This window comes from Mus caroli, unplaced genomic scaffold (genome assembly GCF_978045245.1).
Source record: "Mus caroli unplaced genomic scaffold, Mus_caroli_1 scaffold_3, whole genome shotgun sequence".
Taxonomy (NCBI): Eukaryota; Metazoa; Chordata; class Mammalia; order Rodentia; family Muridae; genus Mus; species Mus caroli.
Window position 1 is genome coordinate 30,711,721 of NW_028227258.1, and position 11,914 is coordinate 30,723,634.

Here is an 11,914-nt window from a genome sequence, read left to right on the forward strand (position 1 = left end):
CAAGGCTAGCCTAAGCTACTTTTTTGAGTTCTGCCCTGGTTGCATAGTCTCAAGCAAAACAAGCAAGCAAACAAACAAACAAAACCCTAAAAATGGAATAAACAAAAGGACCATCTCATCTTCTTGACGTAAGCAGACATCTGGAGACTGCGCTCCCACTTTTCTGGGTAATCTCCGGTAAACTTGAAAAGTCCAGTTGTTGGGCAGGAGGTTAGCTCTGGAAAGGACTAACAAACGGGGCCTCCAAATCAGGACATCAACAACATAATATGATGGTGGTCTCTCCAGCTGGGTCAGCTCAGGACCTTGAAACAGGATGTAGAGATAAGGGTGGCAGTTGATTGGGTGGTCAGGATACGAAGATAATGGTGATCTTTGAGTCCAGATGGGCCCACTCAGATTCCCCTCAAACATCATTGAAAAATAATAAACAGGTGGTAGTGGTCAACTAGCTGGGCCAACCTAAACTGGCTTCAGGACCTCCCAGCCAGGGAGCAGATGCAGATGGCTGTCACCCTTTCCCCTAGTAAACTTTTAAACCTCTGTTCATCAGCTTCATCTTATGCATCTACGTATAGCAGACTGAATTCTGGGTAAAACGGGATTCTAAAAACAGCACGCCTCTTTCCTGAAAGTTCCAACTCTAGGAGATTTCAAGAAGAGGCAAAGAGACTGTGCCTGCTAAGATTTGCTCTTCTGGGAGCACTTGTGTTTATCTGGTGTGTGTGTGTGTGTGTGTGTGTGTGTGTCAGTATGTGTATGTCTGTGTGTGTCTGTGTGTATGTCTATGTTTATGTGAGTCTGTGTGTGTGTCTGTGTGTATATGTGTATGTATCTGTGTCCATGTGTGTGTGTGTCTGTATGTGTATGTCTGTATGTGTAGGTGTGTGTCTGTGTGTGTATGTCTGAGTATGTCTATGTCCATGTGTGTATGTCTGTGTGTGTGTGTCTGTCTCTGTGTGTGCATGTGAAAGATCCTGACAGAATGTAAAAGGTCACTGAAATTGGCAAAATAGATTTCACTGTTAGCAGAACTAACTTCACTGATTTAGAAAAATAGAGGTGCACAATGCTCTGGCCACTCCTTGAACCCGTGTGTCTGCCAGTGTTTTGACCGTTCCTTGAACCCATGTGTGTGCCCACTGATGAAGCCCATTGCCAGGTGTTTGTGATATTGGTTGCTGGGAAAGAGTTGGAAAATCTCCCCAGCAACCACAGCCCGGCCAATCCTGAGTTGCTACACCTGCACCAGACTCTTTCCTTGTACCCCTCCCATACCCATTTCTTGAGAATAGACATTGTTTAGATCTGGAAATCCCCTACTACCCCCTTCTCCTTTCCCCCCTGAGGGCCTATAAAAACTAGGACCTCTTTCCCCTCGAGGTTGACTCCTCTACCCCTGTGTGGGATATGAGTCGTCCCCAGAGCTCTGGCTTTCCTCGAATAAAGCTTCATGTGGCTTGGTCTCTCGTGAGTTCTTGGGGGTCTGCTATTGTCCCGAGGCCTGAGTGAGGGGCTCCTCTCGGGGTCTTTCACATGCATATATATAAATGCCAGTATTTAACTTAGTATTTTTTTCAATCAATCATCACCTTATTTTTTTAATAGAGTTGCTCCCTGAAACTGGTACTGGCCAACTAGCTGGACTAGCCCACCACCAAGCATCAGAGAACTGATCCACTTGTCTCCACCACCTACCACTGAGTTACAAGTACCCACCATGCCTGGCTTTCTCCATAGATGCTGGGAATCTCTACTCAAATCCTCAGGCTCAGGCAGCAGGCTCTGGCTGTGCTGATCCTTCTCCCCAGCCCCTCAGAGTGTATCCTTGCCTCTCTGCTTGCTCTAGTTAAACTCTGTACTGCTTGCTCTGGTCCCGGGGCTCATCTGAGCTCTCTTTAGTAGACCCGAGGCTGCTGAGGTGGAGGCCAGAGGAACCTGGGCACTTCCTGGTGACACTATTCAATTCCATGACACTTCCTGGTGACACTGTTCAATTCTGTGACATCTAAGCAGGGATATTCACAGCAGCACCTGTTCAGAGCTGGCAGTGTCAGCTACTGTCCAGCTACGTGTAGACATGGCCAAGACCTTGCCACTGAATTCCTGTGTGCCCGGTGTTATTTTTCCCATTAGAAAAATAGAAAAAAAAAGTTTTCCTTTTAATTGTCAGAGTGTCTTCAAGCACAGAAATAAGTTTTGTGGAAAGTTTTGTGAAGGCTGCTATTTTGATACATTGAAAATGGGGTTTGGCCAGGCGAGGGAACACACACCTTTGGCCGGGCAAGGTGATGTACGCCTTTAATCCCAGCACTCGGGAAGGAGAGGCAGGCAGATTTCTGAGTTCGAGGCCAGCCTGGTCTACAGAGTGAGTTCCAGGACAGCCAGGGCTATACAGAGAAACCCTGTCTCAAAAAAACAAAAAAATAAAGACAAAACAAAACAACTCCTTTGATGCCAGCACTCAGGGAGCAGAGGCAGGCAGATCTCTGTGAGTTCAAGGCCATCTTGATCTACCTAGTGAGTTGTAGACCAGCCACAGCCACAGGAGAAAAAAAATAAGTTTTTGGTAATGATATTTGGAATAATTTATTTTGGAGAAACCACTTGTTGAGTCCATTTTCTGCTCTCACGTGATTCTGGGTGTTCATTTGCCTGATGGTTAAATGTAATCTCTTTTCTCGGCTTGTCTGAGCACTGTAAAAGGAGGGCTAGTGAGCTGTCAGGAGGTTTTCTCCTGTTGGTTGTATTTCCCACTCACCATCAGTGTTTTTTCTTGTCTTTCCTATTGATGCATTGCTTTTGAGACAAAAAAAAAAAATACATTTAGTGTTTTAGGGCTGAATGTTAATAAGTGGCCTGAAAGGATCAATGACCTCACTGAAGTTAAGTTTTAATGACTGTCGTTCATTTGCCTAAGTAGCTTTTGGCTGCTTTAAGAACTGTGGGCAAATCACAGAGAAGTCAGCACTGAGATCTGAAATATGATAATGATGATTTTGTAAAACTGATCTGCATGGATGGAAAGACTAACAGTGGCTATGTAATTTCTTGAGGATTTTATTTTTGACCACATTTTTATAAACTTCCATCTCTCAAGTGTATTATGATTTGAAACTCAGCCTATAAGCCAAGTAATTCAAGAAAGGCATTTTGTTTAAAATTATAGTTCATAAAGAATCAGAACACACTAGTTCCCAAACAGCAGGATATCTTTGAAATGATGTTGTCATTGGTCCTCATGCGTTTGGGTTATTTCAACATGAATGAGTCTTTGAGCACAAAGGAGATTGAGAATGTTTTATTGCTTGGTTTGCTCTGCAGACAGGGTTTCTCACCATATAACCCACAACAGCTTTAAACTCATGATTTTCCTACCTCAACTTCCCAAGTTTTAGGACTATAGAGCTCAATGTGTGGGGGTGTACACACACCACACACCACACACACACACATACACACACACACACACACACACACACTTTTTTTTTTTGAGACAGGGTTTCTCTGTGTAACCCTGTTTGTCCTGGAACTTGCTCTATAGACCAGGCTGGACTTGAACTCAGAGATCTGTATGCTTCTGCCTCCCAAGTGCTGGGACTAAAGGTGTGCGCCAGGATCACCACCAGCTCAATGTGTATTTGTCCACAATGTGTTCATTTATTGTGTGTGCACAAATAGTGGTCAATGGACAACCTGTGAGAGCTGGCTCTCTCCCCACTACGTGGTGCCTTGGGATAGATCTCAGGTTCTCAGTGTCCCAGGGGTGGAAGTGAGACTTCCCTGGAGTCAACAAGATGGCTGACCCATTATTATTATTTTTTCATTCCTAATATCTGATGTTTTTGCTTGGGGACAATAAGACATTCTTTCACCAAATGTAAATCACCCCATGTAAATCATCATTATGGAGTATGGAAATGTTTTGTTGATTTATAAAACAGAAACCATTTGTGCTGTAACAAGGCAGAAGAGGTGATAGGACTTTAATCAGAAAGAGTTTTATTGGGAAATGACAAGCTGTTGGAATTCTGCCTGTGAGTCTCATGTGCAAGTCTCATGTTCAAAGCTGTGGAGCATCTCCTACCCTCTTCATCTCTCTCTCTCTTCCTTTCTCTCTCTCTCTCTCTCTCTCTCTCTTAAAGATTTATTTATTTATTTATTTATTTATTTATTATATGTAAGTATACTGTAACTGTTTTCAGACATACCAGAAGAGGGCATCTGATCTTATTACAAATGGTTGTGAGCCACTGTGTGGTTGATGGGATTTGAACTCAGGACGTTCAGAAAAGCAGTCAGTGCCCTTAACTGCTGAGCCAACTCCAGCCCCTTCATCTTGTTTCCTTCATGTGCACTTTAGGGGAAAAATAATTTTGCATTAAACCTCATTATGCCACACATGACTTCATGTTTAGTTACAAACTGTCTTGGTGTAACAGGCTCTCAATAATAGCATACAAGTGTAAGCAAAGAACAATCCAAATGTAGTCTCATTGCTTGGAATCTGAAAGTAAGTTCTTTTAATTCCCCCTCAAGTAAGATCTTGTGAAGATAGTATTTATCCCTGTTACATCTTTACACTTCCTGTTACATCATCTTTACACTTCCTGTTACATCATCTTTACACTTCCTGTTACATCATCTTTACACTTCCTGTTACATCTTTACACTTCCTGTTACATCTTTATACTTCCCCACAAGAAATGTTTCACATTCTGATTGGTTTTGCTTCTTTGTTTTGTTGTTTGTTTTGTTTTTGTCTTTTAAAGACAGAACTTCCCAACTGAACTGTGTAGAAGAGTCAGATGAATGTATACAATAGTACTAGCCACACACTAAATCCGTGTGTCAACTCTGACCAGCCAAAGTACGGGCATGACAAGCAAAAAAATGCAATTGCTGGGCATAGTAGTGTTCTGCTACACCCACTCCAGTAGTGACAAGAGTGACAGAACCCAAAAACCTGGGCCCTGTCCCGAGGCGAAAAGTCTCCTGGAACTGTGGCATCCTGTATAAAGAATGCTCCAATGTCCTTGCTTTAGTTGGTAAACAGATCTGTGTGCTTTCCCTTAATATTGCTTTATTATAAGTGTTCCTAAGGATTGATATTTTGACATTTGACATATAGCTAAATTAGATTCTAGGCAGTCCTTGATCCGACCTTGAGTATGGATAGCTAAGTCACTGCCCTACACAGAAATTTACCATTATTTAGGAAGAAGGAAGTCTGTGACCTAAAGAGGAACCAGAGTAGATACTTAGAACTATAGATAGCTGAGTTCTACCCACACACAGGAGTTTACAATGGCCTAGGGGGAAGGTGGACTATACAATAGACTGGAGTGGAACTATGTCCTTGCCCCTGGCTTCTAAGATTAAGGGGATCTTAGGTGGAGCAGTTTTTTGATCCCAGTTGTTAACATTCAATTTTATCCCAGTTGGTTCCTGCCAGTCCTTCCGAGTTTGCATTCCTCTGTTTTGTGTAAGAATCCAGTAACCTCTTTGTACCTTGCCAGTGTGTCACCCAACTTCCCTATTTTCTTCTGTATAAAAAGTTTGATGCTCAATTTGACAAATTACATTCAGATCCACACTCTGTCGAGTCTGTCAGTTCCTGCTGACTCCTTGTCCACCTGCAACCGGAGACCCATTCCACGCAGACAGGGACTAAAGAGGATCTGTGGCAGTGTTCACCTTTAATCCCAGCAGAGGCAGAGAGCAGGTGGTTTTCTGTGGGTTTGTGCCCACCCTGGTCTACATAGCAAGTTTCATTTAGGCTAGCCAGGGCTACATGTTGAGATTCTGTTCAGGAAAAAAAAAAAAAAAAAAAAGCAATCTCAGAAGAAAAAAAAAAGTCGTAGAGTTGAGCAATATTTACATATTCATTTTGAAAACTGCAAAGCAAAATATCAAGAAGTTTCAATGGGATTTGAAGTGGAAGTTTGAGTTGGCAATAGTTTCCAAAGAAACTACTTCAGGACTATTCCTATTTTATTTTCACACTTGCCTCGAGGAACCTTTGAGCAGAAAAGGAGACACGAAGCCTGTCTGTACCTACCTTCTCCTGTCTCTCGGGAGCAATCAAGTTTCACTGTCATGCCCACTTCGACAGGAAGAGAGGACGCCACTAGACTCCTTCCTTTGATATGTCCAGAACTGTCCAGAATCTTCCAGAATGTTTGTCATGGAGGAGTACATCTGTTTGCTTTGGCTTTGCAGCTGGAGTCAGAACTTGTCCTTCCCTGAGAGGAATGGACCCCATCATTCCAAGACCACCCTCCACGAAACTGGCTGTATAGGACTGCCTCCACCCGCTGTTGCAGCTGAGCCCCTCACTGTGTGAGGAAACTGCCTTTACCACAGATGGCCCTGGCTGCTGCAGACTCCAGACTGGTGCTTCAAGGGTGAAGAACAGAAATTTACCACCACAGACAAGAATGTCAGAAATAGAATAAGACTGAAAGTCCAGTGACAGTCCCACTGTCTCTCACACAGCACTCTCTACACTCACAGTGACCCATCCCATCACCATAAGTGACTGACTAGTTTGTGAAGGAGTCTAATGTCTTCCTGCTACTTCATCAATCCAGATTCACAGTTCTCTTGGCTCAGAGTCTCAGAGTAAGAGTCAGTCCACCAATTCTCTCTCTCTCTCTCTCTCTCTCTCTCTCTCTCTCTCTCTCTCTCTCTCTTTCTCCTGCGAAAAGAGCCTTATATTATATTAATGAGGGTTCTCTAGAGGGACAGAACCAACATTACAAAGGAGATTTGTTAGTTAAGCTTCCATGACACAGGCAGGGCAGGCCAACGATGGCCATCTACATGCTGAAGAACTGAGAACCCTGAAGTTGCTCATTCCATGAGCCTGGATGCCTCCGAATTCGGAATCAGTCACTGAAGACCTGGAGGATTCCTGGAGAACTATGAGTCTTCAGTCCCTAGGGAAGACTGAAGGGGCTGGGTTCTAATGTTAGCAAAAAGATGGAAGCAGAGGCAGCAACACAATGGATGCACTCAGCCTCAGGCAGGGGAAGTGCTTTGGCAAAGGCAGCACTCCTTTCTCCTCAGACCTTCTATATCTGGTGCCACCTATACTGAGGGACAGTGTATAGGAGGTGGTTCTGATGCCGTGATTGGGAATCTGCCTGTGAGCAGTGAAGGTCCTGTTCCCCACTGGTTCTTGATTGATCAATAAAAATGCTAGCAGCCAATGGGCTGGACAGAATAAGTGGGACTTTCAGTTTTCCCAAAGGCAGGCTAACAGACTTGGGGGGCAAAGAGAGTCACCATGCTTTGGAGGGAGAAAAAGCCACCAGCCATGTGAGATCTAGGGTGGAGTGGCCATTGGCCGCTTCCCTGACTGGGCCTGGGTTAGCAGGGACGAGATTAGAAACATAACTAAACTGAGGGCAGATTTAGGGCGCTGAACTGGGAGTGAAAAAGAGGATGCAGTAGCCGAGGAAGCCACTGAGCTAAAGCATATAAAAATAAGCTAGTTGTTTGTGTATGTGTGTGTGTGTGTATGTGTCTGTCTGTCTGTCTGTCTTTCATCCACAGATCTAAGGGAACCTGGGTGGGGCTGGTAGCATGGTTCACCCAGAGCTTAAAGTAGGAGTAGTAAAAACTACACACTGCAGTGGTGTCTTATTTTTCATTGCTGTGAAGAGATACCATGACCAAAGCAACTTATAGAAGAAAGAGTTTATTGGAAGCTTAGAGTTTCAGGGTGTGAGTCCATGACCATCATTGCAGAGAGCGTGGCAGCAGGCAGGCAGTTACGGTGCTGGAGCAGCAGCTTTACATTGGTCCTTACCTGAGTGTGATTTTACTTGTCTTATATTAATTAGGTTATATCAAAACTGTAGTAGAGCACTACAATCCTTGTGTTCTTATAGAAGGCAAATCTATGTTTTTCTGTAGGTATTTTATGCAGGTAGAAGCTGCTAAGATGAATTAGCAAATCAGCCATCACGTGCTGCTAAGGAAGTTATGTTTGAGATCTCTACCTCAGTTCTAGGCTTGATGGACACTTGGCTCTACTGAACAGCCCTGCCCATGACAGGCACCTGACCCTAAGGAACAACCTCATCCAAGAGTGCTGAATGCTGATTCAAGGTTCAGCTTGGGTGTGGGAAGGGTGTGATAGGAATTTGGCTAGATAAGAAATGTGCTAAATGAAGCACAGGCTCTGCTGATAACCCCACGTTTTTCTATCTGCGAATCAAAGGTCACAAAGATTAGGTGATTGAGGAACTGGTGGGAATCGCTCCAGTAATCTATCAAATGTTGGAGACTGTAAGGGGAGCCCAGGCCAGGGCAACCTCAAGGACAAAGCAATGAAGATTAGAGATGGAGACACACTGTGAAAACTGGAGGGGGAGGTTTCTCTGCCACCATGAGGAGGATATTTCTTGAGCTTCCTGATGCCGCGAGAGCCAAGAACACGATGTGCATCTCTCAGAGTGAATTGTTATTTATGCATGTATCCTATACCTGGTATAGTCCCAGATGACAGGGCTAAAAAGCAAAGTCCTTGCTTGATTGAGCTGACATTCTAGGTCTGCAGAAAGACAGCAGGCTTGAAGGAATATGTGCAATAGCTTGAGGAGAAGAGAGGGCTCTGGAAAATGCAGGTTCTTTCAATGAAAAGAAAGTGCTAGAGGCTGGGAAGGGCAGTGATCAAGTGAAGGGTTTCACAAGGTCTTCTCTAAGCAAGCAACATCTGAGATAGAGTGTGATAATGAGAATACAGTATTCACAAACAAATACCCCTTGTGGAGAGGGGCTGGGGATGTGTTTTAGGCAAACTTTAGAAGCACAGAGATGGGGCTCTAGAGTGTTTAGAAAACAGAAAGGAAGCTGAAGAAAATGGAGTATGGGAGGGGAAGAGAAGAAACCTGGGCAGGAGTTTCAGGCTACAGAAGGGGTTCAGCTTGTTACAACTCTCCTGGAAAGCAAACCGCTGAGGATTTACAGAGCGGGCCACCATTTCCACTAAGAAACCATCCTCCATGATTGACAGTTTAATGTTATCAAGGCCTCTATGTATATTAATAATAGCTAAGGCCAGATTAATCAAAGTAGAACTGTGGCTTTACCTACCTGTGGATCTGAGCATGAGATATCTTTAATAAAAGCTTGATAAAGTCTGTTATCTGATGTCCTGTCTTTTCATGAGAAAAACAGTGTTTGGGGGAAAAGGGGTCATGTGCAAGACAGGGCAGGTGGACCTGAGAGGTGAGTCAAGGGGGAAATGGGGTAGGGTGCTCAGTGTTGGTATCAGGATCGACCTTCTGAATCCAGTGATGACAGGGACCATAAGCAATCACCATACATTCCCAGCATCCACCTGGGCCGCCTGCCCACCTTTACCTGCACGGTGCATGTGGTTACGTCATGGTCCAAATAAAAAGCAGAGCTCCCCTGACCTTCTCTCTCCTTCCTTCTTCTTCATCTCTTCCTTTGCCCCCCTCCCCCAACAAACCTCTCTCCAGTGGAACTGTGCTGTCCTGGTCTGATCTGTCTGGATGAGCCTCAATTCTAACACAACTCTCAGTATAAACAAAAGATCAGCAATCAAAAAAGTTTATGGAAAGTAATAAAGATGAGGAAGTTTAGGTTAAAAACCAAAACAAAATGAAACTTCCTGTAATAACCTGGAAATGAAGGGCAATGGAAAAAAGACACATTTATATTTCATTTGGAAACAGCATAAACTTCCCTTCCGAGTATATTTAATGGACCACGATTTGGAGGAGAGTTATCACCACATCACAGGAAAGGAAAAGCTATTACTGCTAGTTTTCAGACCCTGGGACAAGAGGTGCAGATTTTACATAACAAAGCATATATGGCCTGCAGATTCTCCCAGCATCCCTCAGTCTCTGTGTGGCACACTCTGCCCCCAACCCTGAACTTTCCAGGCTTGGGCTGGGCTATCCTTCCCCCAGAGGCTTTTCCCTATAATTCAGGCATTTCAGTCTCTGAGGTCTCTCACTCTCTCCCCCTCCCCTTCTCTCTCCTCTCTCTCTTTCTTCATGTGTGTTCTTTCTTTTCCTTTCTTCTCCTTCTCCTTTCCCTTGGTGACTCTCCTGGCCTTCCTTGGGGCCAGTGAACTTGTCCTCCCAAGAGCAGCTTCCCAATAAATATGCATATACTACATATTAAGAAATCTTTGTTTGTCTTCTTAATAATTTATAGTTTTGGGGAGCCAAGGAGATGGCCCAGTGCACTGGACAGCCTAAGTCTGACTGCTTGAGTTCAATATACAGGATCCAAGGTGGAAGAAGAAAACTAACCCACAAGGTGATCCAGTACCCTCCACACATGCACTGTGGCATGTTTATGCTTGCATTCATACTATAGCAAACACACACACACACACACACACAAATCTGGCTTGAATTGGCTCATTTCACTGGCCTACAAATAACTTATCAATTATCATACATTTACATTTTTCCAGAAGAATTTTAAAATGACACATGTAGCCTTCTTGTGCAATACTGAGAAACATTTTCATCCACGTATGATGCAGCATGCCTGTGATCCCAGCACTTAGGCAGTGGAGGCCAAAATATCAGGAGTTCTAGACCACCAGCTACTTAGAGTGCTTGGGGCCAGGCTGGGCTACATCAAACCCTGCCTCAAAACAGGCAAAAAAAGATATATTTTTAGGAAAATACTCTAAACCAAACCAAAACATAAACAGCATAAAACTTCAAAAGATGGTTTCATAATCGTGTAACTAGCTACAATTAGTATTTTAATTATGTTTTCCTGTCTTTTTGTTTTCTAGGCAAGCACACACACACACACATCTATACTAATATGTGTATATATATATATATATGTATACATATATGTATATATATATATATATATATATATATATATATATTTCTTTTGAGAGAGAGTCTCACTGGCCTCTGATGAATATGAGATGTATATTTTGGAGGATTAATTTCACATGCTATGTCCCAGCTCTGGCTGATCTTGAACCCCCATAGAGCAGCCTGCCTCTGCCTCCTGAGTGCTGGGATGAAAGGCTTGAACTATCATGCTTGGCACATGCGTATTTGTATTTAAATAGTATTATTATTATTGTTGTTGTGTGTGTGAATGCTTGTGGAAGACAGAGAGCAACATCGTGGAGTTGGGTCTATAAAGGACAATTCCTGGAAAGAAGCAGCCTGCCCAGGCTGGTGCACTGATAACTCCAAGCACCACGAAGAGCTTGGAATGTTGGTGATCCAGTTGCCTAGATGCAGTTTCTTTGGGGCCCTCATTATCCACATTAAAAGCCACCCCTTGCCCAACTCTGTGTCAGACCTAGCATCCTGGTAAACAGATAAAACCCTTTGCAAAGTACTAAGGAAACTCTATTCTGTACCAACGGAGAGACCAAGAATGCTATCCAATAGCATCTGGGTCCTGTCCCTGAGAGTCATCTGTCCACTCTAGCCATCCACTTAATGTTCTCACCAAGTATTTGAAAATTGCCTCGATTTAGACTTTTCTTTGTTCTGTTACTATAAAACCTCTATGAAGCTGCTTCCATACTGGAACATTGTATTTGGGGAGGCCTAAATACACATTCTAAGACCATAGTCCCTCAAATGTGACTACAGAATAAACTATCTCTTATTCCTTTGGAGGTGAGGGTTCTTTTGTATGATCCGTTCTTCCTTTCCTCCTTCATGTATGTTCTGGGGACTGAACTCGGGTCACCAGGCTAGCCTAGCACTTTTACCCGATGAGCCCTCTTGCCGGCCTCCTTGAGGTGTATATTTTGGAGGACCAATTCCATACGCTATGCCATTTTATTTTTTTATGATATATTACTGTACAGATTCACTATTAAGTTACTGAAATTTTTCTCCCTTTTTCTACAATAATTCTGTACTTGGTA